General features: G+C 34.3%; 1 long non-coding RNA gene across 2 annotated transcripts; it reads right to left on the bottom strand.

The window, feature by feature from the left end:
- Positions 1-188: 188 nt before the first annotated feature.
- On the bottom strand, positions 189-3,683 carry LOC127098137 (uncharacterized). Of its 2 annotated transcripts, none has more exons than XR_007793301.1 (4): positions 3,312-3,683; positions 2,957-3,157; positions 1,102-2,882; positions 189-991 (listed from the first exon to the last, which is right to left on the bottom strand). It is a non-coding gene; the product is annotated as an uncharacterized LOC127098137 (long non-coding RNA). The 2 variants fall into 2 exon arrangements; XR_007793302.1 differs by having other exon boundaries at positions 189-982; positions 3,312-3,682.
- Positions 3,684-27,966: the final 24,283 nt, after the last annotated feature.

Genomic DNA, 27,966 nt, shown 5'->3' with positions numbered 1-27,966 from the left:
GTTATCCATTTTTACAATTTGATCCATTTTTACAATTGGGTCCATTAGACCATTTTTTGTTCAAATCCATTATCCATTATCAATACAAAAATCCATATCCAAAATCCAAATTCCTTAAAGCCCAGTAACATCTAATCCAAATTGATTTTATTTTAATCCATTAACCCATAAATCAACTCATTATCCCCTTTGAAATTGAATCCAACTGTGTCCAATTAAATCCAAGTCCAATATCCATTACACAATCACAAATCCATACATAATCTTAATTCCCACACATTCACATCATCCAATTCAACCTTTCCATGCAAACTTTTCAATATCAACATTAGCACTAACCAGGGTCAAGGCATTGAGCAGCAGGTGTTAAGTCCTGTCCAGCAAGCATATTATCAATAGGCTCTCCAGCGTTCTCAACAAAAGTCTGCTTTGGCAATACAGTCACAACAGCAATCTAAAATGGAAATGACAGGTCCCACATCTGTTAAGGATCAAGAAATGCGAATTGGAAATTTTAAATTGCAGGAGCTTATGGCAATGCAGGCACCGAGTCATGGCCAAGGATCAACTTCTAGGAATTCATCTGAACATTTTTCTCATGATGAAAAGAGGATAGAGCATGGACATCAGCTAGCTCCTGATGAGAAGAAAGAAGAAAAGCCTTCAGCTCATGGACCTGCCATTGGGACTTACCCATCAATGCTGGTGTTGCTGGAAACTCCAGTGACATGGCAGTGTAGCAGTTCAGTCTTCATAGTCGAGATGCTCGAGGATCTTCGAAACAATCTGCTGTAGTTGGTAATGTAATGCCTTATATGCATCCACATCAATCTTCTGCAAACATGAGCTTAGGTGCTAATAGTTCGTTGAATGCAAAAGCTTCATCATGTGGATCTGGTTCGGAACATGCAAAAATGCAGTACAACCGACAATTAACCCAACATGCCTCCCAGGCTACCACAACAGACCAACACAGCATAATCTGCAAAGACTACATATGCACATGGTTAAATTTCAAGAAGATTCGATAACTTGTTGATCACTAGGCATTCACTGATTCTAAAATGACATTTGCATAATGGATTCAGTGCGCCACTTAACTGGATTCAGCAGCGGCAACAGAAAGTTTACATCAGAGAAACACTTGCCACGAGCATGAACCGGGGTAATACGCGAACAGCATAAACACGGTATATGCATTGCAGCTGCAGCGGAACGGCTTCATGACAGTTGACTTGCATCATTCATTCCTTCCACAATTAAATTCTACAACAAGAAAATCACAGTATCCAACTAATATCCAAGACTCCCTGTCAAAGATGTTTCTTTTGCAACGCTACAGTGACAGATGTTAGGAGAATTAATGAGAAGACAGCACCTAAGGACCTCAATATCATTCCTGTAACTGAAAGGAAATAGCGGGGGCTCCGGTAGGACATGTTTGATGAAGCCTCTGGTTGACAATGCTAATGAAAATATTGAAGAATGTCAAAAGAAGAAAAAACTGTCCCGCTTTGGTTTCCCACATGTTAAGGGAAATCAGGTTGTCCCTGTGGGTTTTGTTGTAGAGGTTGGAATTGTAGAAATAGAATACCTTGAATCCAAGAACTTGAACCGACCGTTATGACATCTGCTGACATTTTCTCTACATAGAGTGATCTTATAATAGATTCACTGGATCCTCTATTGTGACGAAGTGACGCCAACGGATTATGAGCCTCCTTTCTTCAGGGAATGCACAGAAGAAGAAGTGAATCATCCTTGGGTGAAAAATCCATTAAAAATGGAGGTCGGAAATGTAAACAGCAAGCATTTTGTCTTAGCTCTGAAGGTGAAGAGAATGCCCAGGACCCTGTTGAAGATGAGCAACATTTGGTTCGGGTCAAGGAGTGGCTCACCTATTGTCACCTGGATACCATTGATCTTACTGATGTTCTATCAAATTTTCCAGACAGTGGTTCTGATTGAAGAGATCATTGACAACCTTGTCAAGGAAGGCGTGCTATTGAAAAAGGGAATGACACCTATGCTATTATTAATAAGGACAAGAAATCTGAATTTGAATTCACCGATGCGAAAGAAGAAACTGATGGTCAAATTCCTCCGGTCCCTGATAGAGCTTTGCAGTGAAGATCTCATATACGTGAAGGCTCTCTACTATACTCTTCCACTGGCTTATGTGTCGGCCACAAAGCTTCAAAGCTCCTTCCAGGGAGAAGTAAACCAAACAGCAGCGAAAAAAGCCTTGGTATCAATGACTAATTGGATTTTCCCCTATTTCGTTGTTGCCAAAATCGCAACCATACCTTAAGCACAAGCATCCCCGTGTTCGTGCAAAGGGCATCAATGTGTTGTTCTCGAAGTGTTCCACAACTGGGTGCAGAAGGCAACGCATTGCCAAACGAAGCAAACTGATCCTGCATGAGATCCCAACCTGCAGAGTGCCCACTGATACGATACCGTCCCACAATGCATCAGCCATCGCAACAAGCCCTATTACAGAACCAAAACAGACCTGCAGGATGTGCATAAATGCTGCAACACTGGTTGCACAAGTCCACATTAATGCCATGTTACAAGAAACATCCTTGTAACCAAAATCAGTTGATTAGAAATCAAGGTTCCTGCACCAATGTAAAACCATCTGCATGCTACAACCATAACCAGTAAACTCAACCTGCATTTGATCATTTGCAACCAATCAGCGGTTGAATCTCACTTGCAGAATCACTTTCATCCTGTCACGAAATGTTGCAAAATATTGCAGCACCTTATGCAATACGCGTATAAGCCGCAGATGTGCCGTCATCCGTTACGGAAAGGATTGGTTGTTTCATGAGTGGTATATTGTCCCGATCAAGACCTGTACTTGACCTCACGACCTGCAAAACACCTGAACATTAGCCACATGACCAAGTTGCAAGATAACCGTACCACTCCTGTGAAAATGACTCACCCTGATACGCAAGAAGAGCTTAGACTTGATAAAAGGGCAGCTGGTGGCGAGTCATCAAATGATAGGTCTTATTCCGGTATGCTTTCTCAATCTCAATCTGTCCAGAGCCAGATTACAACCAATGCTCGACCACAACGAAAGAGCAATCGAAGGATCCACAACGGCACCCTCACTCACAAGCACCAATTCAGCAACCATGTCCTGCAAAATTCAAACCAATGATTATCCAAGCAACAATCTAAATCAGTTTGGTTCAATAATGGATATCCACAGTTGGATCAAAGAATTGGAAGCAAATGGATTAGAGAATTGAACTTGTGGCAAATCCCACGTGATTTAATGACTTAAAGCTCACCTTCACTTAGATGCCAGCTGGACGATTCAGATTTAATTTCAGATCCAATTATCCAAATTGCCCTCTTGGATCAAGCTTATATAAGAGGCAATCATTGCCAATCATTGGGGTTCAGACTTTTTCCCCCTCATTCGAAAAGCATCCTGCAATCGCTTCCCTCCCACCTTCAGTACACGCTCATCTCCCATTATTGTGAGAGCTTCATCACTCGAAGCTCTACACGGCAGAGCTAAGCCACCTCCACCGCCGGAAGCTTCGAAGCTCGAAGAACGTTATCGCTCACACGCTTCCAATTCGGTCCAACATTGCGAGAAGAGTAAGAGAGGCGCTCAGAAGTTGTGCTCGTGTTCGTCATCATCGTCAATTATGTTTTATAGACTTTTTTAATAGCTTAAATCTAGTCTATTTAATCAAATATGTTTTAAAGAGCATAAATATGGTATTTTAATCAAATAGATTAAGTTAGTTGAGACTTTAAATAAGTCAGATTATAGGTCTCTTGTAAGCCAATCTAGCCTATTCTCAACCTTTCTTCATATTTGTTACAAAAATTCTCGTGCCTAGTCCATATCCGTTTTGACACCAACACTAGCACTCGTACTCGTCCCTTATAATTATATAAGTATTTATACTAGTATCGTTACTAGGATTCACAATGGGGATTATAGTATTCGTCCTCGTACTCGCAATTTAAAAAAATCTCCTATAATCAAACCCACACCTGCATGGATATCAATGTTGTACTTGTACCCATACTTGTTCACTCGTATTTTTAATAAAAAATAATATATTATTTATAATTTATCATGTCATTTTAAAATTTTAACAATATTAAAAAATGCAAGAATGATATTGTTGATTTTAGAAATAAATAAACATTTATATTAAAATGCATACAAATTTAATAGTGATGCATTTAATAAAATTGATAAGTGAACATGTATATATAATAACAAAAGTAAAAATATTAATATATATTATGCGTGTATGGCACAGGGTGAGTATTAAGGTATCCATACTCACGCCCGTATTCGTTTATTTTCGTGGATAATTGTATGTGTCTATGCCCATATCCATTTTTATGGATTTTTACTCTACCTATTATATATAGTTTTTACATATGTTCATCTAAGATAGTCAAATTATCATTATAATTATTATCCGTATTTCTAATAAAAATGAATAGACTACTTATAAAATATCATATCATTTATAAGAATATAAAAATATTTTTAAATTTTTTATTATTTAATAATAAAATAAACAAACATTTATCTTAAATAAGTAATGACTTAACAATGTTTTTTTTAAAATCAACAAACACATATACGTTTTTACATAATATAATACATTTTATATATATATATATATATATATATATATATATATATATATATATATATATATATATATATATATATATATATATATATATATATATATCACGTTTAGTTGACAAATTTCTAGTTAGTGAAATGATAAGAGAAATATATGTATTCTGCGGATATGAGGCAAGGTGGATATTAAAGTGTTTATATTCGCATTTGTATCCGTTTATTTTAGTGAATAATTATTCGAACTCAATCTTATATTTATTTTTGTGAATTTTATCATACTTGTGAATCATATTTTTTACGGATATTCATTGAGAATGAATCAAATTGTCATTCTTACTTAAAGGTCATACATATTGCATTTTATCACTTAATTTTTTTTATAGACAAATAATAATTATATATAATAAAAGATGAAAAAAGAGAATGAATTAAAAGTATATATGCGATTTTTTTTAAAAAATAACCAAAAAAATTTTAAAAAATTCAAAAATAACCAATTTTTCAAAAAAAAAATCAAAATAACCAAGTTTGATAGAGGATGCGCCAGATGAATTGTCGCACCCCCATACCAATAAGAGGAGGCGCCAGTAGCATTGGCGCACATGCATTGGGCCTCATGAGGAGGCGCCAATGCTTGTGGCGCCTGCATTGGCCCTCATGAGGAGGCGTCAATGCCTCTGGCGCCTGAGTGTGTTTCTTAAGGTGGGTATATGCGTCAATTCATCTGGCGCATACACCCCCTCCTATTATTATTATTTTTTTGATTTTATTTTTTATTTTTTTAGTTATTTAATTTTTTTTAATTTTTTTAATTTTTAATATTTAATATTTATTATTTAATATATATAAAATAATAATGAAAAAAATAAATTCATTAAATATGTAATAATTGTTACATTGGAAAGACAAAAAACCTAATGACCCGCTCGATTATAACGTCCCCCGGTTCCACATCCCGGTGCGCTAGTTTGTCTCTAAGGTCTCCCACGATTTTCTTGAGGTGTTTGTGGTCTTTGGATGCTGACATGATCGAGCGATGGTTGGTTGGAAGGTCCGACGAAAGTTTCGACGGTATTTGACAGATGTGTCATCATTTGTTCCCAATATCCGGAGGGGCTCTGACCAACGGCGCTTCCGTAATGGAGTTCGGTGCCCGTGTCATCGTAGTTAGGGCGTTGGGGTTGGGTGAATTGGGGACAGTATAGTTGCCCAAATTGGACCATTGAGTCGTTTTGAAAACGAAGCAATGGTTCCTGGGGCGTACTATAGTTAAACAGTGGTTGGGTGTTCATTGGTGGGGGGCTACGATGACGTGACCCATATGAATCATCTGGGCTATAGACGGTTGTGGTTGCGGGGTTTGATTCTTGGTTTTGTGTTTGGGTGGGTGGTATGAATGGATTGCAACGTTGGATGGTTGGTTGTTGGGTGGTTGGCATGAACGGGTTGCGATGTTGGGTGTGTGGTTGTTGTGTGTATGTGGTCGGTTGATGTTGTGTGGTTGGTTGTTGGGTTTGGGTGGGCTCACATTGGTGTTGGGTGGGTTCACATTGGTGTTGGGTGGTGAATTGATGTGGCGTGCTCAAAGGTTCGAAGACATCCATCCTACTTGCTATCTGAAGTTTACAAAGTCGCTAGCCTTTCAAATGTTTATAAAATTAGTTTTTCGATAGTGGCAAAAGAGGATTATTGGCCAGAATATCAAGGGGACATCGTCTAGCACAACGAAGTTATGCGAAGGAAGAAAAAGGGTCGCACTAACAGCACCCGGATTCGAACCGAAATGGATACGGCGAACAAAATGGTTAGACTATATAGTTCATGCCGTCAACCAGGTCACAATCGTAATAACTGTCCTAGTGTTGGAACGAACACAACTAGATAAATTCAGATGTACCTCTGTTGCTTTATATGGAAAACTAAATTTATTTCAAAGTACCTCTGTTGCAATATATGGAAAACTAAATTTACTTCATAGTAGACGTCTGTGACGAAAAGACAGTTGTTCATAAAAAATAACACAAACAATTAAAACAACTCGAATACAAAAACTATGCGATTACAACCATCAAAAAAAATTTGAACATGTAATGCATCATCCTACGGGCGTCTTGGTCGGTCTTAATATCCACTCATTCGCGCACTTCTCCGTGTTGGTTGATTGTGGACACAAGCCATTATACTCTTCTAATCCGTTCACCCTCTCCAATTTCTCCCTTTAACCAACTGTACAACGTCCGATTAAGACGTTCAAACGTATCTGTGTTCCAAAGTCGAACTTGTATCGGAGCCGCAACGGCAGAAAATATTACATCAACATTTCGTTTCTGAATGTATGTAGACATTGTTGAAACAAAGAAAATTGAAATTGATGTTTGAACTAGACTAGGAGATGAATTTGAGTGAAAATAATTGTATGCAAGGCGTGGTATTTATAGAGACTGAACATCTATTCGACAAAACACGTGGGCGCCAATTGAATTGACGCACACATGACCATAACAAGCAGGCGCCACATGAATTGACGTCCACCTTAAGAAACACACTCAGGCGCCAGAGGCATTGGCGCCAGAGGCATTGGCGCCTCCTCATAAGGGTCAATGCAGGCACCACAAGCATTGGCGCCTCCTCATGAGGCCTAATGCATGTGCGCCAATGCTACTGGCGCCTCCTCTTATTGATATGGGGGTGCGTCAATTCATCTGGCGCATCCTCTACCAAACTTGGTTATTTTGGTATTTTTTTTGAAAAATTAGTTATTTTCGATTTTTTTTTAAAAAAATTGGTTATTTTAGAAAAAAAATCTATATATGCACAAAAATATACAAAATTTTCAATAGCAAACACTCGAGAATTTAAGAAAAAACAAACTAAAGAAAAAGAAAGAGAAACAAATACAATAAAAAAAAATAACAAAAACCACGGCTAACTAAAATTCAAAGAAAGTCACACTTCAATCTTCATCACTATAAAGAACAAACAAGAATTCAAGTCAATAGAACCACCAACACCTAATCAAATATCCAAAACAAAAATAATAAACACCACACTCACAACAACAAAATAATGACACTTAGTAAATTGTCACTATCTTTGTGTTTTGATCATGTTTGGTTACTATTTATTATTGTGTCGAAAACATGGTTTTAGTTTAATTGATAGTTGGTAAAATATAGTGAGATACCAATTTGATTATTTTGTGCGATTTAAACTATTAATTTTATATTTTCTCTAACTTAAATCAGATATAGTATCCATAAATATTTTTTACTTATCTTCTCACAAATTAAAAAATATTTTAATCCTTAATTTTATCTGATTCACAAAATTAATTATATTTTAAATAAAGACAATTATAGTCTCTTCTTATATTTTTTTCATAAAATATTGATAAATATTCGTTTTTCCATAAAAAATTCACACTCTTTCAAAATTGTTGATATATTCAAATTATCTTTTTTTAGTTAAAAACGGTGAAAAGATTGTACTAGCACATGAGTATTGGGTCCAAAGTTCTGTTTGCAATTGAAAACAGTGTTGGAACTCCAAAATGTACTTAATCAAATCACCACCAAATTGGGATATTACGTGAGAGTTCTATTGGATTTGAATCTGAGAAAACCATTGATCTATAGAGTTATCGTGGAAAGAACAAGCTATGCGTTTTTCTATAGACACTACTATGAATACATTCATACCTCCTTCTAAATCTGCCTTTCTTTGAAGATTGATCCACACAAAATTCAAACTGACTTTTATCATTATTAATGAGGTGCATTTAGTAACTGCCACTAATTTTTATAATTTCTTATTCTGCTCTATTTTTAATTCTCCAAAAGGGGTCTAGGCCTAGGTTTATAATCCCTATTATTTAAATTGTAATATTTTGGTGAAGTGGTTAAGAAAAAGTTTAAACTTTGCTTTATGTTTTGGGAATTACTTTTTGCACTGTTAGTAGTACTGACACACTCTTGCGAAAAATTAAAAATGCTTATAGAATTTAGAGATGTATTTTTTAATGTTATATTAATTCGATGTCACAAATAGGTAAAAAACGAGAATTAAAAATGTAGTAAAACGGAAGCGACACTCGAGTCGTATCGTAAGGACTCTTGAATGTTTTAATAAAACGTCATAACAATAAGGGGGTTTGAGGTTTCGATTAACGTAACGATAAAAAGTAATTGATTCTGAATAAGCTAAAACGGCTAATCTACTTATTCGAGTTCCGACTTATCACTGGTTATTACAACTCCAATCCCCTAAGCAGATTCTTTAATCATATTCGATCACAGTGTCAATCATCAAGCGTGATCGATGCTATTAGAATTCTATTTCTGATTACCGTATTAAGCATACGGTTAAAAACTAGGTGAAGCTAACAAAGAACCTAAGTTAACACGCGGTAAAAGTTAGGAACACACATCTATCGAATTAAATCAATATACTATATGAAAATCGAATTAAGCATGCAAGAATCATAGAATAAAATTGAAAGAAATCGAAATTGGATTGAAATTATTATAACCTCAAAGTGCGATGGAATTCATACTCAGTAGAATTTTCCTTTGAAATTAGTTCTCCATGAAATCGTACAAAGCTCTCTTTTTTCGTGAAAATTTCAGAATCATCAACAGTAGCGGTTAACTTTAGGTTAAATAAAACAAGGGATTCGGGTTCTACTCCAAATCGGGTCAGAAAACAACAAAACCAACCCAAAACTAATTATTTTCTTAAGTCTAGAACTAAAACCAATTATTAGACCCTTTTTCACTCCGATTTTTCTTTTGACTTCAACCAAAAATTTGTAGCTTATCCTTTTAGCTTTCCAACGCATATTAGAACTCATCAAACGGCATCCCGTAGCTCAAGTTATGACCAGTACATCGAGAATGTGTCAAATTACTATTTATTCAGAAAATAAATAACCAAATTAAAACCTGAGCAGAAATAAGCTAAACTTAGGAAACACACTAAAAACAGTAAAATAAAAGCAAGATGTCATAAAAAGTCTCTTAGCACAAAGTAAAATATGGTGTATTAAAGAACACTGATCAACTACATTCCACACATCATCCATTCGCAAGTGAATCACACCCTTATTATACCAAAAACTAGTACAAAAATGTATTTTTGTATAACTTACAGAAATATACATCCATATGGGATTTGAGTCATATACATGTCAAATCTTCCCCTTCCTCATTTTCAGCAAAATAACATCTCAATCACTTCTCAAGTTTCTCTAATACCCCAAGTGTTTTATCAATCCAAGTATTTTTTTCTACTCCATTCAATCCAAGTATTTTATCAATTACTTCTTAACATCCATTCAATCCAAGTGATTCAACTTCAACTACACATTCGATAAGTTTTTCAATCTAAGTGCTTTTTTTTCTCTTCATGCATTACAAAATAGGTACATTAGGTTGTGTAAGAAACATTACTATATAGGTTGTTACACTTATTGTTAGATAGTTTATTGAGCCATGTTTTGTGCCATTTTCATTTTTCTTGTGTGTCTGCCATTTTTGTGTTTTCAATGATTTAGGAAACTACGGAAGTTCACTTCTGTATTTCTTCTGAATTTAATTTTCCAAAGTTTATTGAGATCATCTTGTGAAATACAATGAATGGATCAATGGCCACAAAATGATATTGATCTAGACATTCAAAGTGTGAAAAGTCATGCGAAAGCATGATACTGATATAGATTATTGGAGTCAGGTTAACGCAAACTTGTTATAGTATGCTTTTAAAATAAATATTGCTTCAACTAGGTCTTTTGAGGGTTATAACCTAGCCTGGTTCATGGTTTTTGAAACAAAAAGGTATAAGGCTCAAAATTTAATTTTAACCCAAACCACTCTCCTTGACAATATCCAGTCCTACATTCAATTATTTTGACACATGCATTCAACTTCCAAGAGAGTTTTGAAGGTGTAAGATGAGGATTCAAGATGAAATTTTCTTGAAATGACAGTCACCTTATTTTGTTTTTCTTTGTTTTTGTTGAGGATTTTGATGGCCTCTTTGATTGATTTTTATCCCTCATTTTTCCTAGACCGCTTCTTTGAAGATTTCGGTTCACTGGGATGTCCTTATTTTTGCGTAAGTCGTCTTTTGTGGTGTTCGACTTAGCGAGATTTTCTTTTTTCTGTTTGATTTTGTGATTGCCTTGTTAATGGTTGGAAAGGAACAACCACTATAATTTCCCTTGGCTTTTTAATGACTTCTTCGACACTTCAAGATATGTGTGAAGAATATCATGTGGTTACCTCTTTTTGGAAGGTGTGTAGATGGACTAATCCTCTCGAAGGTTGAATGTTTTTTTATGTGAAAAGAAATAAAATAAAGTGGGTGAACACAAAATGATAAATTCAAAAGATGCATGCTCATTTCATTAATTTTACTGTTCAAAACAACAAATTCAAAAACAAATTTCAACTTAACAACAAGGAAATTGTAAATGATAAAAAGATGGCCTAATGAGTATCAGCATCTAAGATGAGCTTTCCCGTCTGATCCATTGGCTTTAAGAGGTAACTTCTCAAGCTTGCTTCATGCTTCACTCTTCATGTCTTGGAAGGGGGTTGTTTGTGACATTCGGGCCCACATCTTTGAAAGATAAGATCTTACTATGGATTAGCTCTTAAACCTTGGCTTTCAAAGTAAAACAACCTTCCAGTGAATGTCCTGGTGCGCCTTTGTCGAATTTGCAATGCGCATTAGGGTCATGCCTGTGGGGGCATGGCTCCGGCACCGGAGGAAGAGACCCAGTAACAACCAAACTTTCTGAATCAAAGACGAGAATAGTTGACTGTAACTCATGGGGATTGGATCAAACTGAGTTCTCGTCCTCCTAATGTGGTTCTAATTGGCCAACACATTGTGATTTTGAGGAACCTGGGGCCTTGGTTGTTAATAAGGATGAGTGGCAGGCACCTACTGATATGGGAGAGCTATCAGGTTCTACTGGTAACTTTGAGCAAAAGGTTTTTGATAGGTAGGAGAAGTTGCTTACTGGTAAGTGGGCACAACAACAACTACATAAGGGTATGGATAGTATGGCGTGGGCACAACCAGTTGTTGATACGCCAAAGGATGTTGTGGCCTCGTTTAACGAAATCTCCCTTAACTAGCATAGATAGTGTTGTACCCCAAATTTTAACGACTCTTTTTATCCATCTGATTAGGGCATGCCAAAGCATCTTGGGTCAGACACAACCTAGTTGAGTTATAACATAGGGTAATGATCTATCAGGGGCCGTTATATAGGTCATCTGATCAATTACAATTACTTAAAAAGTCAAAGGATGACCATTTTGACTTTTATCCTCTTTTAAAAATTTATTTCTATTTTAGGTGGATGTATTGCTATTTAGGTTTTTAGTTTAATATTAGTATTATTTATCTTAGTTAGAATATATTATTTTTAGAAAATACTTTATTTGGTTATTATTAAGTTATTATTGTAAAATTTTATTATTAAGAATATGATTATCCAATATTTATTTTTTGTTTAATTAATATTACTTAGATATTATTACTATAATAGATTTTTAAGTCAAATTATTATTAAGTCATGGTCAGATATTTTTGTATTATTATTTATTATCCAATTATATAAGTATTATTGTTAAAATTTTAAAATTATTAACATTATTATTTAGGTTTATTGTTCTGTTATTTTTCTAAAAAAATGAATTTGGTCAAACAAAGTGACCAAATCAATGCGGTTAGAGGTCCAAGTCCAAAAACATTCAGAAACCCTAAAAATACACTAATTGTGGATCTGATTGAATAAAAACAGAAATAGTATTAAAACTTTCCATTATCATATTTCAGGTACATTCGAAAATCAAATATTACAAGGAATTCGTCTACAAACATCAGAGTCATAAAACCCTAAAGAAAAAAACAAATCTCAAAATAACAACAATTAAGTCAAAATCTTCCTAAAATACATCAATTAATTTAAACCAAAACCATCATTTCTAAGCTATAAATAACCTAAGAATAATTCAGATAAGAGGAGAAAAAAAAATCATAACACTAAAGCGGTTGTGTTCCATCCACCCTCCACTAGAGTTCTTAAGATCTGACACTTAGGGTTTTCACATTGAAATCCACCGTCCACTAGAGTTCTTAAGATCTGACACTTAGGGTTTTCACATTGAAACCCTAAGCATATGAGCTAAGCCTCCATTTAACCTTGCAAGAAAAAGAAAGGGTGGAAGTTATAAAAGAAAGAGGAAACAAATAAGTAGAGAAAGAGCCAAGAAATCATAAATTTTTACCTTTTATCGGAGAGATTCTCGTCTCTGTAGGTTAGTGAACCTTACTATGTTGTTGTTGCTCTGATATATTGTATGTTAAACATTGTTTATATGTGGTTAAAGGTTCAGGTTAGGTTTAACATAAAGAATTTAGGTTTTGGGGTTTTGAAATTTTTGTTTGATGTTGTTGTTTTAATGATTGATTGTTGATTAGGAGGTTAGGATTTATGATTTGATGTGGTTTACATTGTGTTTGGGTTTGTTTTAGGGGGTTTGTGAAGAAAAAAACGGGGTTAGGGTTCGTAGGTTAAGGATGGAGATTGTTAGGGTTCTTGCCTAAGGTTCTTATGGGTCGGAGGTTAGGTTTAGGGTTCTTGTAGGTTAGGGTTAGGGTTCATCAGGTGAAGGGTTATGGTTCCTAAACTCTAAGGGTTTTGGGTTGGTGTGATGAACATTTGAAGGTTCCAATTTAAGTTCAACCAGAAACCTGAGCTATAAGGAGGTTTAGGTGGTGGCTCAAGGGTGGTGAATGATGGTTGGAGTAAGGAAAAGATATGGAGAGATCAGAGAACATAGAGAGAGAATGGGAAAAGAGAGGGAAGAGGGAAATGAGAAATGAGGCATTTCTGAAGAGGATTTGCTTAAGTATCCCCCTAGTGGATCACCTCGTCATTAACATGTGGCCCCTTGATGGCTATGTGATCTGTTGACTTTGAATCATCTTATGTTTACATACATAGTATACACCTTAGTTGACTATCCACTTGAGCCATTAATTTTGATTATTATAGCTAGTATGCAGGTCCATCGTATATCCTGAGATCTGCTTTGATCTCAATCAACCATATCCAACACCCCTGGAGAGGAGTCAACCTTTGACTCTCTCATGGACCTTTAGTCACCGCATGAGCTCAGAATCTTCTAGGCTTTATTCTCGTTTCTCCTCGTACCCCCTTTTTACAAGCCCAATACATCTTCATTAGCTTTACGCCCTCTAACCTTGTCTTTTTATCTTATTTTATATGTTTTATTTTATATCATTTCTTAAGATTTTAGGTCTTTAGGATAAACTCTAAGATTATTTAGGATTAATTAGGGTAATTTAGGGTTAGTTAAATTAATAAAAATAATAAAATAGTTTAATAATTTGATAAATCATAATATAAAAATATTTCTTTTACATTTAGTTTTAAAAATACAAAAGAAAAAAAACATAAATAATATCTTTCATATTTTTGTTTATACCTTGTGTTTAAGATTAATTTGTTTAATTAGGTCTAATTTTTTTTTCTATATCCATTTTAAAATAATTTTTTTTCTTTATAGTTAAATATTCGAAGGAAAATGACAAAAGAATAATGATTATATATATAATTTATTTTCTAAGTTAAATTGAAGATATTTTTTTTTGCAAATTAAATTGGTTGGCTGGCGTCACGCCTTATCAATCAATGAAAAACTTAAAACCTAAAATCAATCCCCACACACCCAAATGATATTTTATTTGCCCTTACTCGTTGAGACCTTTTTCAAACAAACTTTTCTTTGCCCCGATGCGTTGAGATCTTTTCTAAGTAAAATCAACAAAAACATCAACATTTTTTAGATGAACTAAGGTACTCTGATTCTTCATCAAACTTGAGGATACGTAGGCACATAGTTGTGACATTATGGCGAGTACAATAATAAAATATCAGTTTTTTCCCCTTTGTGATTAATTCCTGTAAATAATAAAATAATATTTTGTAAATAAATAAAATAAAGCATTAGGCAAGAAATAAGTAATTACGAAAACATCTCTTAGATAAGCATAGTAACCCTAAAATTCTAGGAGGTTCCCATTGAGTACAATGGAAGTGATGGGTGTTAACACCTTCCCCTCACTTAACTGACTTCCGAACCCATATTCGGTTGCGATGATCGTCTTATCCTTTCTTAAAGGGTTTTCTCATTATTTCTTTGTTCCTGATGAACGAATAAAATATGGAGGCGACACTATGATTTTTCCAACCGCGATAGCTGACGACTCTGTTGAGGAATTCTTCTTAAAGAGAGTCAATTCTACCCTTAGTTTTAGGGCTTGTTTGTTTTCGTTGCTTGTTTGTTTTTGTTTATTTATTTTGCTTTTATTTATTCATTTTTTTTGTTTCTATTCCTTCTTATTTATTTTCCTTTATATATATATATATATATATATATATATATATATATATATATATATATATATATATTCTTTGTTTGGGTTTTTGTTATCTATGTGAAGCTAAAACCCAAGCTTGGAAGAAAACTGTAAGTTGAGACGTAGATTTGTAGTGCTAACCGGTGAGATGTCACATCTCTTAGGGGTACGAGGGCTACACTCATAATGATCCCCTAAATTTATCTTCATGATAGGGTTATCCCCTCAATGTGCTGATGATTTGGACGTGGTCCATGACTCTGGGGACTTTTATCTAGAACCTGTTTCACCCAGGGTGACCTCATGTTATCAATCTGTAAGGTTCGATACTAATGTCTCGCCTAGATGAGACTTATTCCGAAGGATCACCATACTAGGGCTAGACCCTCATCATGTTGAAACTATGAGTATGGCTCATGACTCTAGGACTCTTTATCCCAGATTTTAGATCATGCATGTGAGGGGATATGGTAGTATAAACATGGAACCATTCAGTCATAGGAAGATTTCTTTAATTATGTCATATTCTTCATGATAACATAACCTACCTATGTTTAAACTTAAGACAGTCACATCATTCATGTCATTAAAATGTTTTTTACATCCATTTACTACAGGGAATCTTAATAAAATATTATTAAGCATTTTAAGGGAGAAATGGAGTCCAAAAGAAGGAAAACTCTCCAAATCGAGTTAAGGGAAACATACACAGAAAACTTGAAGGCCTACATCATGTGGTTGCCCAGAAACAGAAGAAATTCTATCACCTACAAGTATGAAAGAATCTTAGACCTCTTTAGTGTCCCAATGCAGAAGGATAACATAACAGCTTCGGCAAAAAGTTATGACCCTACATTTAGATGTTGCCAATTCCAAAATTTTCAGATAGCTCATACTATCAAAGAATTCAGTAAAATCTAGGGACTCATAAGTCTACAAGTGGTCCTTTCAAGATGATAGGATACACTCTTATAATAGAAGAAATTTCTAACTACCTTTACATCTATGCTGCTGATTTAAAGGCCAACTTAAGGATTCGTGGAGATTTCAAAGGTTTTCCAAGAGACTATCTAGAAAAGAAGGTTGCTAACTTTGCAACCTCCATGAATTGGAATTCCTTGGATGATATCATGATCCTTCTCATATTTAGGTTAATTTTGTTCCCCCGTGAAGAAAATTTTGTGGACCTAACAATGGTAAATGTGTTTTTGGTTGTGTAATTTCCCTCCTTATTGATGTACACTATACTATTCATCAATGACATGCAAAGAAAGAATGTATGATATTATGATGTGCTCCTCTGCTCTACAAATGGCTCGTCTCCCATTTAGAAAGAGGATATGACTACTAATGAAGATATGAGTGGACATAAGTGGGCCCAATATTTGAATTCACTCACCGACAAAAATATCATATGGTCTTAGATGAAAAAAACTAAAGGAGGGAGGCAGAAAGATTACTAGCAAGGCACCCATCTAAGGGGAGAGAGGCATACGAAGAAGTCAAAAGATAAATGGATCTCCTGGATGAAGCATATGAATAGATGAAGGAGTGGGGGACCTACATGGAGAACCAGGACCAAACCATGTCTGAAACCATTGAAGAAAGCAACATGCTAGAACTCAAAATGAAGTAAGACCATCATATGGAAGAATTTGTAAAGATAGTCATATTGTCAAATGACTTGATTGATGAGATACCTAGAAGCTTGAAGGTAGCAGAACCCATGATGAAGGTGCTCAGCCCCCCGAAGGAAATTTATGACTTCATCAAATTATGCAGATACATGATGTATGAGTTTATAGATGGAATAAAGAGACGTTGTTAGATTTTTTCCTTGTAATGTTGCTTAATTTAAGTTTTTACCTTTTATTAGTTATGGACAAGCTTTGTTTCCATTATTTTCATCCAGTTATGGAATAAATGAGTGTTTGGATTCCCATTATTAACCCTTATTTTGTTTACAATCAATATATGATAGAGATTCCTTCAAATAAAAGTAAAAATATTTTTGCATACATACGCATGCATTCATATACATATACATATACATACATGAACATGCATAAAGTAAAAGGAAAGCATTCCTCATATCTTTCACAGAATCATTGGACGAGACAACTTGACTCTCCAACCATCATATCAAACTTGAGCTCACTGTAAAAAGACCATGGAATAACTCGAGCAGAATCAGGCCACTCTTAGAGAAGACATAGACTCAATGAAAGGGAGTGACGAAGGTAAGAAAGACAAGATAGATGAACTCACACGCACCATTACTAGCATGATAGAAAGATATGATGAGGCTAATAATAGAAGGAACATTTCCATTTTTATACCTCCACCTGTGGACAGTAATCCCCTACAAGGGTTCATCTCAGATATTCAACACACTAAGGCTGACACCACTCAACTGAAGACGAACGTCCCTCCTCCTGAAGGGCTTGTTCCTACTCTGGTCCAGAATGGGGGACCACGTCCTACACAGATACCAGTTCCACATAAAAATTACATAGAGTTAAGCCAGCAGTACAAATATGAATATCTAAGGTACATAGCTCAAGAGACTAAGCCAGAGGCTTACCCAATCATTGCCGTTGGAGAACCAAGGGTCGACAACAAGTATAAAATGTTGGAAGAAAGGCTAAGAGTTATAGAAGGCTTCAATGTATTTGGAGTTGATGCTCTGGAAATGTGCTTAGTTCCTGAAATAGTCATTCCCCCGAAATTCAAACCACCAGAATTCGAGAGGTATAAAGGTGTCAGTTGTCCTATGAGCCACCTACGGATGTTTGTTAGAAAGATGGTTGCCTATGCGGGAAATGAGAAACTGATGATGCGTTGTTTTCAAGATAGTTTAAGTGGGGCATCCTTAGACTGGTTTGTACAGTTGGAAAGAACTCATGTCAAAACATGGAAAGACATTGTTAATGCTTTCCTAAAACAATACAAGTACAACCTGAACATGGCTCATAATCGCATGCAACTACAAAACTTATCTCAGAAAAGTAATCAATCCTTTAAGGAATATGCTTAGAGATTGAGGGACTTGGATTCTCGTGTGCAACCTCTGCTCTTAGAAAGTGAACCGGTTGATATGTTCATGGGTACCCTGCAAGGCCCATATTACAAGAAGATGATATGTACAGTATCAACTAGTTTCACTGACCTGGTGATAATTGGAGAAAGAATCAAAAACAGTTTGAAGAGTGGCAAGATCGGGAAACCATTTTCCAGTCAACATAACACCAAGAAGTCTTCCAATAATAATATCCCTAAAAAGAATGAAAATAATATTGTTACAATTGTCGGGTCCTCCCGGGTACCTTACTACCCATACCCTTATCTAGAGGCGGTAGCTCCAGGTTAATATCTGCAGCAGGCATACCTCATACCTCAAACCCAACAATCCAGAATGTTGCCTCCGCAAAATTAGCAGCAGCAAAATGGGTATCCACAAAGGAGTCAGCATAGGCCCAGAAAGGAATTTGACCTCATACCTATGACATATACTCATATATTGCCTTATTTAATCCAAAGAGGGTTGGTGGAGATTAAACCCCTCCCGCCTGCACTAACACCACCTCCTTGTAACTATGATGCCAACGCTAGATACGACTACCATGCTGGTTCGCTGGGGCACACTATCGAGAAATGGTTGGCTCTCAAATTTAAGGTACAATATTTACTCGATCGTAAGATCATCTCTTTCACTGAAGAAAGTCTGAACTTGAAGAATAGTTCGATGTCGATGTATAATGGCCTAACTATCAATGACATTGAAGGATCATGAGACCACATCCTAATCAGGGAGGTGGATCAAGTAAAAACTCATATGACTAGGATACGCAAAAAATCGATTGGTTACAAGTTATTTGAAGAGTTGCACACAAAATGTAAAGTTTGTCTTGTTAATCTGGACAAGTGTGAGAAAATGAAAAAATGTCTTCAGCAGATGATGGACTAGGGTTTAGTTCAAACCGGATACTCGAATAAAGTGGAGGATATTTCAGCTATAGAATCTTAGGGGCACATACCCATTGAGATCCTTTATCAAAGAAGAGAGGTCCAAACACCGATTCAGATACCTATTCTGATATCTTTTTAGATTCTAGCTCAGAGACTCGTTCAAATACTAGTGTCGTTGGTAGACCCTGTCTTCCATGTTCCTGCACCATTCCCATTTGAAAGCACTAAATCACTACCATGACATTATAGTACCATGATGTATGTGAGAGAGAAACCATTAGTTATGGAACCAACAATTACTAATATAGCTGGTATCAAAGGCATGACTCGTAGTGGAAGAGTGCTCACCCCCAAACCACCACCAAGAAAGAGCATCCCTGAGAGTTCAAAAGGAAAAGAGTCCATAAGTTCAGAAGAAGGGCCCTCCAAGAAGACTATACCTCAAGAAGAGGCTAAGGAATTCTTAAGACTTATAAAAAAAGTGACTATAAGGTGGTAGATCAGTTGAACCAGACACCTTTTAAGATCTCTATATTGTCTTTACTACTAAGTTTTGAGGCTTATAGGGAAGCTTTATTAAAAATCCTAAACAAGTCACATGTCACCTAATAACGAGAAATTGTATTGTGTTTTTAGGCTTATTTCACATGTTATCTGTCTATATTTTTATGTACTTTATCACCTTTTAGTTTCGTTTAATTTTTTTGCAGTTGTTAGCCGATTTCATTGGAGATTTGGAAGCCTTGCAGAAAAGGAGCTAAAGAGGAGCAAAAGTGTTGGATTTGGCCATTATGAATAGATGGCGTTCGCCATAATGTTTCCATCATAAGTCATGTTTCTAGTTCTATCCAAAACATTATCATTGACCTCTAAATTTTTTGTGTGGTTCTCTTATAATTTTTTTACCTTCCTCAATCTCTAACAATTGGGTTATCCTTCATTTGATTTACTCTCCTTACTAAGGAATATAATTATCTTCTTTACACATGGCCAAACCACCCAACATCTTACTCATTTTTTCTAAACCCTAAAATGGATGATAGAGACAAATCCTAGGAGAATTAGAGATAGACACTCTGAACGTGACCGCAACCACAAGCATCATCAGAGACGCCACGATTTCGATGACCATCGTCATTATCGATTGGACCAGAATTCCAAACACAAGCATAAAACTAGGGATAGATAAGACCAAGAAGGAAGTAAAGACAAAGTATACATTAGAAATGAAATAGGGGGTAATAAAGGTAGGTCTAAAGAGAAGGTATATGACAAAGACGAAAGAGATGAAAGAAAGGTGAAATTATAGCTACTAGGTGTTATTGTAGTGAATGGAATCTAAATCAATATTAGATAGGTTCATGATCAATCAAAGAAATAGAACCTTAATCACAAGGTTTAAGGCGACTATCAAATATTAAATATTATGAATGTTGCCAATCAGGAGTTATTATCAAAATTATAATATTGATAGATAGCTACTGAGAAATGCGAATTGGAGGGTGCATAGAATTGTCGCCAACCATTTTTCTCAAAAAGAAATTATTTGAAAGTATTAAAAATAAAATAATAATTAATAATATATTGTCATTAAAAAAATGAACATATTTTTTTTGCAAAACGACAAATAATAAAAGAGTGGATGGAATATAGTATAAAAAATTATATAAATATCTTTTAACATTTTCTTCATTTAAGTGTGTAAATTAGATATCTTCCACAAATAAATGTATAATCAAATTAGATGGAAAAAAATCAAAACATTTAATACTTATGAATACAAACCAACAAACCCTATTTTAACATATAATATGGGAGCAAATAAAGGTAAGACCAAAAATCCCTACCCCTTTATCTATAGTTATAATTATAAAGAAACATATATAAAAATATATATTTTTATCAAATAATAAAAAAGAATAGTAAAAAAAAGAAAAGAAAAAAAAGAACAAATAGAAAAATAATGGGTCATCAATGAAACATGTGGGAAAGAAAAAACTATTTGAACTTGAAACAAGGAAAGATGGAACTTATTGCTGATAATATGATAAACAAAAAAAAGATTATCAAAACTATCAACAATGAATATCATCATGGATGAAAAGTCCTAAAGGAAGATTATAAACATAATATAATGGGTATGTATGTTAGATCTACATAATTTCTTTTCGAATTGTTGGAGTTGGTTAGATCTACATAAACATAATTTCTTTTCGAATTGTTGGAGTTGGTTAGAAATATACATGTTGAAGAAATATCACATTGCTTAGTTTAGTGAAGGAAGAGGGATTCCAAGGCTATATATAGGACTCAAGTTCTTCATTCCAAGATGCACGAGTCAAAAGCACTTTAAGCTTGTATTTGACTTTTTATATTTTTATATTTACTTTGGAGAATGTGGGTGTATTGGGGCCTTGGGGTGGTTGAGAATAGTCTATGTGTTGTAACGATTTTCACATAATATTATTCTCTAGTTGTTATTTGACAACGGTCGTGGTTTTTTCTCTGGTTTTAGAGTTTCCACGTTAATCTCTTGTGTTGTTATTGTGTTCCTCTTTTTTCTCTATATTTTATTTCTTCCTAACAAGTGGTATCAAGAGCTTTGATTTAGTGGGGTAAAAAAAATTTAGTATGCTCTATGTTTGCAGTTTTGGTTGATCTTCCACATCAGAAAAGAAATTTTATACTCTGTGTTGGTTGGAAATTTTTTGTTTTGCTGCAGGAAAGGTTTTGGTTCCAATGTCAAGTTTTTCAAGTGCACTGAAGATTGACTTGGAGAAATCTGATGGAAGAATTAATTTTGCCTTGTGGAAAATCTAAGTCAAAGATATTTTGATACAATTAGGATTACACGAGGCATTGAAAGGAAACATTTCCAACATGGACAACGAGAAGTGGGAGGAAATATATTTGAGAACTTCGAGTATAATCCGCATCTCTTTAGCTAAGAATATTCTTGCGAGTGTTCTTGGTACGTCATCCGCCAAAGAGCTTTGAGAGAAAATTAAAGGGTTATATCAAGGAAAGGGTATATCAAATTATTTATTATTGAATAAGTAGTTTCATAGCTTGTGTATGGATGAACGTACGAAAGTATTTGATCATCTAAGTGTTCTAAATGGTATTGTTTCTAAATTAGAAACTATTAGAGTCAATATTTATGATGAAGATAAAGCTTTGAGACTCATATGGTCTCTTCCATCTTCCTATGCGCATATTAAACCTGTTTTAATATATGGGAAAGAAACTTCGAGCTTTGAAGAAGTTACTAGTAAGATTTAAGGGTAAGGTGAATATTTCATCAAACTCATTGTTGGTTCCTAGATGAATGTTGCATGTGAAGAAAAACAATGAAATAGGCGTGAGATGTTGGAAATATGGAAATCTTGGACATATAAAGTATAAGTGTCCTGATGGGGCGGCACCAGATAAGGGATCTGAGTCAAATGCTAGAAATGTCTCTCTCGCTGTGAGAGAGGATGATCTTCTCTAAAAATTGAGAAGTGTTTCCTCATGACATTTCCGTTGTCATGGAAAAAGACGAGTTATTGCTAGTGGATTAACACGTGGGAATTAATGCAAAATATGTTGTGAGATTATGTTGATGGTTGAAGAGCTTTTGACCAACATGGAAGTTGTACCATAAAGTTTCAACCTGGTTTTCGACATGTGAAAATTCTTGAAGTGGTTTAGTTTTAAGTGAAGTATACTCTTCTTTAGATGGAGTATGATAGTTTTTTAAAACTATGATTGTCGGTGAAGACAATGTGAAATTCTTGGAGTGGCTTAGCTTTAAGTAAAATTTATTTTTAATGATAAATATATGATTGTCGGTGATGACAACGTGAAATTATTGAAGTGGTTTATCTTCAAGTGAAATATATTGTTCATGAGAGAGTATGATAGTTTTTAAAACTATGGTTGTTAGTGAATATAATATGAAAAATCATGGAGTGATGTAGCTTCAAGTGACTATACTCTTTATGGTGAAATGTGATTGTCGATGAAGATAATAAAAGTTTATATATTTATTTTCAATCAAGGTGGAGATTGTTGGGGTTGGTTGAAAATATACATGTCTAAGAAGTCCCACATCACTTAGTTTGGTGAAGGAAGAGGGATTCCAAGGTATATATAGGATTCAAGTTCTTCATTCCAAGATGCACCAGTCAAAAGCACTTTAAGCTTGTATTTGACTTTTTATATTTTTCTCTTGTACTCTTGGTTTAGAGTGATGTGAGAGGTAGTTAAATACTTTCTTTGGAGAGTGCGGGTGTATTGGGGCCTTGGGTTGGTTGAGGGTAGTCCATGTGTTGTAACAGTTTTCACATAATGTTATTCTCTAGTTGTCATTTGAGAACGGTCATGGTTTTTTCTCTGGTTTTGGAGTTTCTACGTTAATATCTTGTGTTATTATTATGTTCCTCTTTTTCTCTATGCTTTATTTTTTCCTAACAAGACTTCCATCATGTTGTCATCTTTTTGAAATTTGTTCTTTATCTGATAGAGAGGGTCTGTTATTTTCCATGCACTTAACTAATTCGATAACTTTGCGATAGTAATCCCATGATGGATTTGCTTCTCTTATGGGCCTCTAGCCAAATGGATTCTTCAACACAAACTATTGAACATTGTTAGCCATGAGCAACCTTTCTAGATAACCCCGAAGATTACCTTTAGTTCTTGTTAATAATAAAATGAAATTAGTGGGTAAACAAATATGCTCGAAGCACTAAAGTTGAGCTAATCATTAGATATTTCTATTTAACCAATAATATGCAAATAAGTAAAAGGGATGAGGAAAAAAATATGAGCAGAAAACTGAACCTAATGTCGAGTTGTTAGTATGGTGGTACTAGTAAGAATAAAGGAATATAGTCGTATGTTTCTGAAAATAATTTCAATAAATGGAGTGGCCATGTAGTTAGAAAAACAATATACCACAAGAAAGAAAAGCTTAACATTGAATGAGTAAAAAGGAAACAATTGAGCTTACAGGATTCGCAAGTGCCTTGTAAGAGGAGTCAACAAGGAGTAATGTGTTTGACTGATGGGACTCTCTTTTCTCCCACGGAAGACCAAGTTTCAACTTCTCCCATAACTTTATGAGTTATTTCAATATAAAGGGCATATCTCTACTCTTAACAGAACTGAATTTGGTTATAGTTCAGTGGGATTGATTATGTAGAAAACATAATAGAAAGATTCATTAGTGTATAGAAAAACCAAGTATGAACAAATTTCAAGTAGTAATTATTTTCTACTGCATCTTTAATTTAGTAATTTGTAATATGAAAAACTATTTTACTTTAAACTTGTTATCATTAGTAGTATCAAATTCAAATCTATTTGATCCAAAGTGAAATTTGTATATTAAATTTATTGCTTATTTTTAGTACCAATAGTAGTTAGAAAATATCTCTTTGCAGCATAAGCATACAACCCCAATAATTAAGCTTTATCCAATTAGGTTCAATCGACTACATATATCAAACAACGCCATAATGTTCCATCATAAATCATATTTCTAGTTCTAGCCAAAATATTGTCATTGACCTCTAATATTTTGTGTGGTTCTCTTATAGTTTTTTTCATCTTCCTCCATCTCTATCAATTGGGTTATCCTTCATTTGATCTACTTTCCATACTAAGGAATATAAATATCACCTCTACACATGGAAAAACCACCAAAATCCCTACTCAATTTCAAAAATCTCCCTCTAGTTATACAATAGATAAATCCAAGATATTTAAATCTTGTGGCTTGAGCCATCCACCTTTCACCTAAGCTAAGGGTGATTTTCCTTTTGCCAAACTTACACTCCTTATATGTAATACCTCAATTTTCCCCCTAGATCATTAAATCAATACATTCATATGACATTTTCATCATCTGCATATCATAGCATGCATTCCTTTTAGCATAACACTATCGACCAGAATAAAATTTTGGTTTTATAGACAGATCGTTCAAATCAATTTTCAAATGTGCGTAAAATTAGCGGGCAAAAAATTTTGAGGTCGAGCTTGAAGTTGTCAGTTTTGTTTATCTATAGATCACGTAGTTCAACATGTTGTCCTTGTTTTAATTTTTCGATTCTATTTGCATTCAATTTGATCAACCTGAGTCTTTTCAACATAAACGTAACTCAGATAATTAGTGTATTTTACCATGGAAGTCAAATGTTTGAACATGGAGCTCTACAATAGTATCCTAACATTCAGAAGAAGAAAAAAAGTCTAAACTTAATCAGATTATTCCATTTTTATTTCAAAAAAGCTTTAAAAAGGGGGACGACTTGACATTAGATCAAGTGTTTAAAGTTGACTTATGAAAAAAAAATTGGATGTGGCGGGGGTAATACTCGACTTTGTATTCGATTTGGATTTGATTTGGGAAAAAAGACTTGACGTTAGATCGAATGTTTTTTTTGTTCTTTTCTGAAAGTGGTTGATTTTAATATTTTGTTAACAATTAAATATTATAATAAAAATAAATGAAAGTGGTAAACTTATTACACAATACGAGAATTAGGGTATAATTTATTGAATGGGGATACAATATAATCAATACAAGCTTAAAAGACACTTGTAAATAAAAGAATATCGTTGTAAGAAGGCCAAAGAGAAAGTCAATGGACTCGAAATAAAAATCAAGAAATTTGAACTATATAATTTAGTGCTATGTTAAGCAATCATAAAGTGATTCATGTAGGAATCACCCTATCTGAGACCGGTTAACAAAACTTTATGCGCTTAAGTAATTTCTGAAGTTAAATTGAATTTTTAATTTCGAAATTACAAGGCATATGTGAAAAAATGATGATTTAAACGATCAAAAGAAACAAAAGTTAAACTAAACAAATTTAGCGCTATGTTAAGCAATCATAAAGTGAATCATGCAGGAATCACCCTATCTGAGGTCAGTCAACAAAACTCTATACGTTTAAGCGTGTTCGGAAGCAAAACCAAATTTATGCTCTGAATTTGCACCGTAATATAACATATGGAAGAATTAACTATTTAATAATTAGAGAAAATAACTAATTGATTAAACTATAATCAACTAAACAAATTAGCAAAAACGGAAAAAAAATTAATCAATTATCTAAAAATGATAAACTAATGAAGAAAAAATAAAATAAATACATAAAACAAAATGGGGGTGCTCTTATGGAAGGTGTAAAAAAACACTATGGGCATAAAGCCCCAAATCACACACTTGGTCCCAATTAACCTAAAAATAAAATAAATAAACATAAATAATAATAATAATAGTAATAATAATAATAATAATAATAATAATATAATAATAATAATAATAAAGAAAAAATAAGTTAAGCAAGAGAAAGAGAGAGTTGCGTCTGAGATGGTGTTTTCACTCTCTTATTCCTTTTTTTTTTTTCAAAAATTAAAACATGTCCAATGTTTGTATGACATGTGGCAGGTATTCTTGAAACAACACAAAAATAAATACCACTATGTAAGATACATACACTTGCAAGAGATAGAACACAACTTTGAACAAGTTCTCTTTATTTTAAAACAAACTCATCTCTCACGCAAGAGAAAGGGGGCAAACGAAGTCCGTGCTTGCCAGAGTTGGTTGATGCCAAGGTTTTTGGCCAATGAGAAGAATGCACGACATTTGTGGATCGAAAGCACAATTGGTGTAGTTTGGAGGTGTTTCGGTTTTAATGGAGGAAGAAGGGATTAATGATGATGGTTTAAGGGTTGCGACTGGTAGATCGTGTCTCAAGTGTTTTTTCTGTTTCAGTTTTTTTTTTGGATTTATTTTGCAGTGATTCTGTTTTGGTTTGTTCACATCGATGAGTTCTTATGGGTGGTAGAAGAAGGTCGTAGGGTGATCCTCAAATTATGTTGAAATGAGGATGAGTTGTGTTGTGTTGAAAAAAAGTTGAAGGTTTTAGTAGGTGTTGTGGAGATGATGATGATGATGATGAAGGTTGTAATATTTGTTGTTGTTGTTTTATGAAGGGTGACATGGTTTGTGTAGTTTATGGTGGTATTTAATTGTTGTTATGGAAGGAGAAGGAGGCAACAATGAGGTTCACAGTGGAGTAAGTATGGTGATAAGAATGACCGATGATGGTGATAATGAAAGATGGTGTTGTCGGGGTTCAATTTGTAGGAAAAGGTGATGGATCCAAAAGGGATGTTGAAGGTGGTTATATTATGAAGGAGAGGGTCACCTTTATGAATATGCATAGAGGAGATAATATAATGAAAAATGAGAGTGGAGAGGATTAAACTTTTTTTGTAGAAAAAGTGAAAAAATGAGAGAGCCATGTAATTGATTAAATCTTTTGAAATTGAGAGAGCCTTTTTCCAAAACGTGAGAGTCTGAACATGATATTGTATCTTTCTTTTTAGTGGGTCACACATTCCTTTATGAATGGAGAGAGGGAGATATTTATTATGAAGACAAAATATGAGAGAGGTGGGCACGTGTCCACTGGTGTGTGGGTGGAAGTGAGATATTTCCATATTTCCCAATTTCTTTCAATTTCTTAATTTTAAAGGAAAATCTTAAGTTCAAACAAAAAAAGTTATACTTAAAAAAAAACTAATTTAAAATAAAACCAATACTCAATAAAATTCAAATTTAAAACACACAAATAGCTCTAATTTATTCTAAGAATTAATTTGGCTTTAAAATAAAAATAATCGGTAAAATATGAACAAAAATTGGGCGGAAAAAATACTCAAAAAATTAAGTTGAATGCGTCAAAATTATCAGTGTGAAATAAATTTATGGAAAACAAACATGTTTTGATCATATTTTGAAGTAAAAAATATCTGTTTAAAAGGCTCAGGCTGATTGAAATGCGATCGAAAAAGTAGTCGAAAAATTAAAATAAGCATGCCAG

This window comes from Lathyrus oleraceus, chromosome 6 (assembly GCF_024323335.1).
Source record: "Lathyrus oleraceus cultivar Zhongwan6 chromosome 6, CAAS_Psat_ZW6_1.0, whole genome shotgun sequence".
In the NCBI taxonomy this organism is placed as follows: Eukaryota; Viridiplantae; Streptophyta; class Magnoliopsida; order Fabales; family Fabaceae; genus Lathyrus; species Lathyrus oleraceus.
This window is presented reverse-complemented; position numbering and strand designations above follow the sequence as displayed.